Source organism: Macrosteles quadrilineatus, unplaced genomic scaffold (assembly GCF_028750875.1).
Source record: "Macrosteles quadrilineatus isolate MER2022 unplaced genomic scaffold, UCM_ALF_1.0 Scaffold_8__2_contigs__length_117827958, whole genome shotgun sequence".
In the NCBI taxonomy this organism is placed as follows: Eukaryota; Metazoa; Arthropoda; class Insecta; order Hemiptera; family Cicadellidae; genus Macrosteles; species Macrosteles quadrilineatus.
In genome coordinates this window covers 26,859,562-26,865,923 of record NW_026542601.1, presented here as the reverse complement: position 1 = coordinate 26,865,923, position 6,362 = coordinate 26,859,562, and positions in this window count along the sequence as shown.

Below are 6,362 nucleotides of genomic sequence, written 5' to 3'. Positions count from 1 at the left end.
TATAAATAAGCCAACCATAAGTATGTATTTGAATTTTCTTCCAAATGCTGAATTTGTGTCACAAATGCTGAATGATACAGCTGTTGTGTTAAGCAAATTATATTGTACTAAAAGCTAGCTAGAAGCATTGACTTATTGGAGAAGGTTAGCATCGGCTGCTAGACTTTTTAAAAACTAAAACTTAATTTATAAAAAACTGGGACACTAATTTTAAATTATGGCTTTGAAATTCCCTAGTTCTCAAAATTGTCTTTCTTTCAACACAAAACTAAAGAAAATCCATCGTATGGTTGATTCAGAATCGTGAAAACCCCCCATTTACGTTTTAATAATGTATATGATAGTTTGGACAGGTTTCAACCCTTCCGAGGCGTAATACATTTACACAGTTTATATGTAGACTACATTATAACTCATAAAATAGTTCTACAATTAAATGGATCTCCTTTTACAAACGTTTAGCCTAAAATAACCAGAAATTTTCAGATCGTCCTTGCGTGTATTTTATGCCACAAATTTTGACGAAAGGCTTTTCATTACATAAACTATACCTATTTACAGTGTTGACCAAACAGTTGGCAAGAAGCATTAATAGATAAGCTATGTACCAAATATGATAATTTTAGCTCTATTCTAATTATGACAAAAAACGAAGTAACTAAAAGCAAGTTTTGTTGGTGTAGTAAGCGTTGCAGGAGGTCTACTTTACACTGAATCGACGTTCACTTTTATTGCTTTTGATCTTCCGGCACTGTTGACTCAGCGAAACTGAACTTGTATTTTACCGTATTTCATTATATTAAAACTGCTGTTGCATTAGGTCAAATTCCCAATAAGTCAATTGCTTTAACATAGACCACGTTTTTGGCTCGGACTGTATTATTTGACTTACTGGGACTTTTGATCTACAGACACTGCAAACATTGTAGTTTTTGACCTAGCGGCACAGGTATAAATTATTTGATCTTCCGGGACTGTTGACTTCCAGCAACATTCCCATTATAACACATAGTGTGATTTATAATTTACCAACAAAAAGATTATTTTCGAACAGATATCTGCGGGTCCAGTTCCTGTGTTCGGAGTTCGTTTGGCTATGTTTTATCATAGATTAAACATACTATGTTTAATCTATGGTTTTATCTATGGTTTGGCTAAACACCCCGCTCTACCTGGTGGCGCCAAGTTGAACTAATGTACTGCATTGCCGACACTAAAGACAGCAAATGTCTGTTTCTTGGAAATCAATGGTTTCTGAATATCAGTACAATTCGAAGTGTCAATTAGACCATAACCATTTTGCCTACTTTTAGCTTATTTAGCTTGCACACTACAAGTAGAAAAACACAAGAGTATAGACATTCAGCACTTTTTAATTAATTGTCTACTACTATTTTAATATGTGAAAACCACAGAATATAACACTCCCAAATACTTTTATACTTTACAATGAAATAATGAAGACCATACAAAGTAGGTAGGCCTACTGTATTTTAAGACCTTTTATTTCATGTGCATATAAACCTATGCTTACATTTACAATATTCTTCTGACTCCTATAGCACCCCCCCCCCCCTGAGGAGGTAGCACATCACTAAATAATGTTTTAGAACAGGTTTTTGCGCCCAATGACTTTTTAGATTTTTTTAACTTTATTATTTCTATATTTTTGTTATTTTTATCTTTATTATTTCTTGAAATATTTAACTTTCCCAGGATTTTTGCCACCCTGTATGGATAAAAACTGCATGATGAAACCCCCTTTTTTGGATAAGATGAGCTGAAGGCATTTTTTTTCATACCGTACTGTTTGTAAATCTACATAGGTACACAAGATTCACCATTGTACTATATGTTTTGATGTATTTACAACTTTTATTTCTTATCATCATAACTCCTTTAAACATTTAGGACTTTACTAACTAACTGTTGTTTGGTATAAGAAATAAAAGACTCAAGAGATCAATTGGTAAAATTTGCTAAACAATTTGAGAAAAACATGTAATGACCTCAGCACATTCGAACCTACCACTGATCCCCAAAGTTGCACTATGTATCCGAATAGGTGTGAGTATCATTTTATACAGAAACAGTTTATTTTCCAGACTGAGTTTGGATCAGGGCATAAAATAACATGTTAACTGGGCGACAAAAGTGTCGCCCGCCCAGTGCTGAAATTTTGTCGCCCAGTGACTATGGGTGGTGCCGGCATATTTTTTTTAATGATTCACATTTTAAATGTATAGGAATTTAAAATAACATTATGTAAATATTTTAGAGTATTGAGCTATGATTTTGGCCGAAGAGACTATTTACAAGCTAGTATAGCCTAATCTAAAAATTCACTAAAAGATACGAAGAAATGTGTGATTTTCACTTAAATTTATGCAAACATTTCCGGGGGGGGGGGGGGCTCGGACCCCCCATTTTGATGGGGGTATGTATACCCCTCAGGCCCCCCCGGTAAGTCTGGCGCCACTGTCGCCCAGTGAAAATCCCTTAAAATATGCTCTGGTTTGGATTTTTGTTCAATAAGCCAATTTAACTGGTTAGATTTTAAATTTAGCTGTTGTTATTTTCTATAAATAGGCATGTGCTTTCTATAGTTTTGTATCTAAATGGATACCCAAGGATTTAACCTCCGTTACTTCAGGAAGCTGGCTGTTGTTAATTGTGAGTGGAGGACAAGATTTATATTGAAAGGTAAACAGATTTAGTTAAGTTAATTTTGAATCTCTTCTTTAAACCAATCGGTAAATACTAGCATTGACTTTATATCTATCTACAAATAAAGGTGTAGATATAAAGTCAATGATACTAGTATACCTGTTGCTCAAAATCGAGCAATTTTCAAGTACTGATATTATACCAAAGTTATTTAAGTTATAAACCAACAACAGTCACAATTTTCTATGAATGCTCCAAATCGAGCAATGATTGTCAAGTACTGGTATTATACATGAGTTTATTTTCAACCTAATAAAAGTCATAAATTTCAAAGGGTTAAAAAGACTCAAATAAAAGCTTATGTAACTAATGGAAATAGAACTACTCACGCTGTTAAACCTTGGATATAATAAACACTTATTGTAAGTATTTGATCATTTTTCAGAAGCTGGCCTTTTTGTGTTTTAGCTGTTACCAGTTAACATTTCTCGCATCACGTATTCATTCACTTTGTCTGACATTAGGCAAGTTTACTTTACCACCATGACAAAACGATTTTTTCTCTTATTAATTGTCTCCTGCTCCTTTTTTTTAATATTTCTTCTTTGAACTCAAGGCATTTTCTGTCCTTCCTGATTTAACTATTTACATTGTTTTATAACCTGAATATTACTAACATCAATATTTACTCCCAAAAAGCTGCTGAGTTTATTTTTATAAACTAAACATCTGTTTTGTGTATTTCTTATGAGGAAAAATCTACCTTTCAGAGTGCCTGGCGCCCTTAATGGCAGGAATTTTTTAATTTGAAATCCTTATTGCAAAACTACAAATTGAGACAAATTATCTGACACCTCGAAATTGGTCTACAAATAAGGGATGAGCTGTGGTCACAAAAAACGGCTTCACGTAATATGGATATACAGATCGGATATTCGTCAGAAATTTATATTCTGGTTTGTCGTAAATACTGTATAAAGAAGCTTGAACCATAGACTAACCAACACAAGTAGACTTCCCATCCCATTGTAAATTTTAAAGCTAGTTTTTTGTGTCTATTCCATGTCCGGTGACACTGGTGGCTGGTGTCGACAAAATTTTATTTAAATTATTTTAGAGTTCATTTCATGATTTGTGCTTTACTGTTTAGTTATATAACAAGGAGGATGAGGTATTGTTTATGATTGTATCGTTTTATTTGGTTAAACGAGGTTTTAAATTACTGAAATAACAAGAAACAAAATAATGTAAACAAAACCTACAGTGCACAGGACAGAACTAATGATAAAATTGGCTTCAACTGTTCCATAAGGATTAGAAATATACTAAGGGAGTATTTTTTATCATTCTATGCTTTAACTGAATAATGGCGAATAGAGAAAATTGCACTACAGTATCAGCAAATGTAGAAATTTATTTGGACTCATTTTCTGGGTTGTCGAAAAAACAAATGTTATAAGGGCCCGAGGACACTTCCTTGAGGAGTCCAAGATTCAATTGGATAGTAAGATAAGAATCTTCACGTGTAGGCTTTCGCGGCCGGTGTCATTGAAATCCATGGTGATGGTTTCGTCGTCAACCGCTTCGATATACAACTGACGACGCGGTTGACGCCTAAAACCATCACCATGGATTTCAGTAAGATAAGAACATCTTGAGCTTCAATTCAAATAGTCCAGTTTTAAGATAAAATTTCAAAATGGGAAAAATTGAATGGGGTAAATCTTATTGAATACCTGGCTAACATCATTGACTATTAAATACTTGTATCATCAGAATAGTCAAAGCTTACAACCAACACGGCAACTAAGCAACATTTTTATTTTTATTTTCCATACTATGACGGATCACGTGAACAAAGCTACAACCGTTGGTGAACCTGTCCTATGGTAGGTACTAGTTTCCGTCTGAAACCAAACTGATTCACATCATAGCCTTTTCAGAATAAGTTTATAAAATACCTTGGACATTACTGGTATAAGAGCTATAGGTCCGTATGAACTTGCCTGGTCAATGCATCAAGGGTCTTCCCATATCATCTGTGCTAGTTTGAATTGAGCTGGTACTTGTTCCAGTTCCACATTACATTGAATAACACAATTAAACCAAACACATTACGGTATTGCTTTTTGTGGAAGCTCGTTGTGTATTACCAGTTAAGAGGTTGTAGCCACGAGTCCTGTTAGAATGAACGTTGGTGAAGATCGATTTAACTTCTGATAGTTTGAACTCCTGCAATGTGAAGTCAAGTTGAAATATTCAAGTATCTGTTCCTCGTTTATTACCATACCCAGAAACAACCACAATTCTCTTCTTTTTTTTACTTCCCAATTGAACTTCCTGCCATTAATATTCCACCATTGAAATATGAATACATACATAATTAAATGAATCAGTTTACATCCTAAAAGAGGCCTAAAACGACCTTTTAAAAGCTCAGTTTTTCAAAAATGTCTATGGAGAGGACCCCAAGAACTCCCCTTTCCTAGGGGATATTTCATACCCCTAGACGTCAATATCTACTTCCCCAAATAAATTGTTATGAATTTCAACCCTCCAGTCCCCATATTTTGTTTTCTAGTTTTGCTAGTAGCAGTTACTGAAGTGAGGATGAAACCAAACTCAACTTTTTACTCATTTTATTGATATGAAATTTGTTACTGTCTAATTTATCCGATTTTACATAATCCTGGATTTAGTGAGATAATGTAGGGAATAATAAAAACAAACATACTTCTAAATATTTATTTTAAATTAATAATAGATCACAATGTTTTCTTACATTAGAAAGTCAGGAATCAACAAACATTGTTAGCCCTAAGACTACCTATTCGGAACTTTTAATTACAAATCTACATTAAAACAAACAGAACCGTATCTAAACAACTTAATATTTTTACTTCACAAAACATACATGTTGGGTATTACATATTGGGGTCGATAAAATAAACTTATAACTGATGGGTAAATAGAAATTAGAGAACCCCAAGTAAATCTTAACTATAATAAGGCTTTTTTCAGACCCACGGTGTCGTCATGAGTGGGAGATGCAGCTTACATGCTCAGGTATCCCCGGACCTGGTGCCTCCTGCGGCCAATCAGGTAGGCTACCAGCACAATGACAACAAGTCCTGCCAGGATCAGACCAACAGCAATAGGTACAATGTCTGGGGTCTCATGGCTTTCACAGTCCATCGCTACAACAAACATAGACACAGGTAAGATACATGATGATGTAGGCTACCAGCACAATGACCACAAGTCCTGCCAGGATCAGACCAACAGCAATAGGTACAATGTCTGGGGTCTCATGGCTTTCACAGTCCATCGCTACAACAAACATAGACACAGGTAAGATACATGATGATGTAGGCTACCAGCACAATGAGCACAAGTCCTGCCAGGATCAGACCAACAGCAATAGGTACAATGTCTGGTGTCTCATGGCTTTCACAGTCCATCGCTACAACAAACATAGACACAGGTAAGATACATGATGTAGGCTACCAGCACAATGAGCACAAGTCCTGCCAGGATCAGACCAACAGCAATAGGTACAATGTCTGGGGTCTCATGGCTTTCACAGTCCATCGCTACAACAAACATAGACACAGGTAAGATACATGATGTAGACTACCAGCACAATGACAACAAGTCCTGCCAGGATCAGACCAACAGCAATAGGTACAATGTCT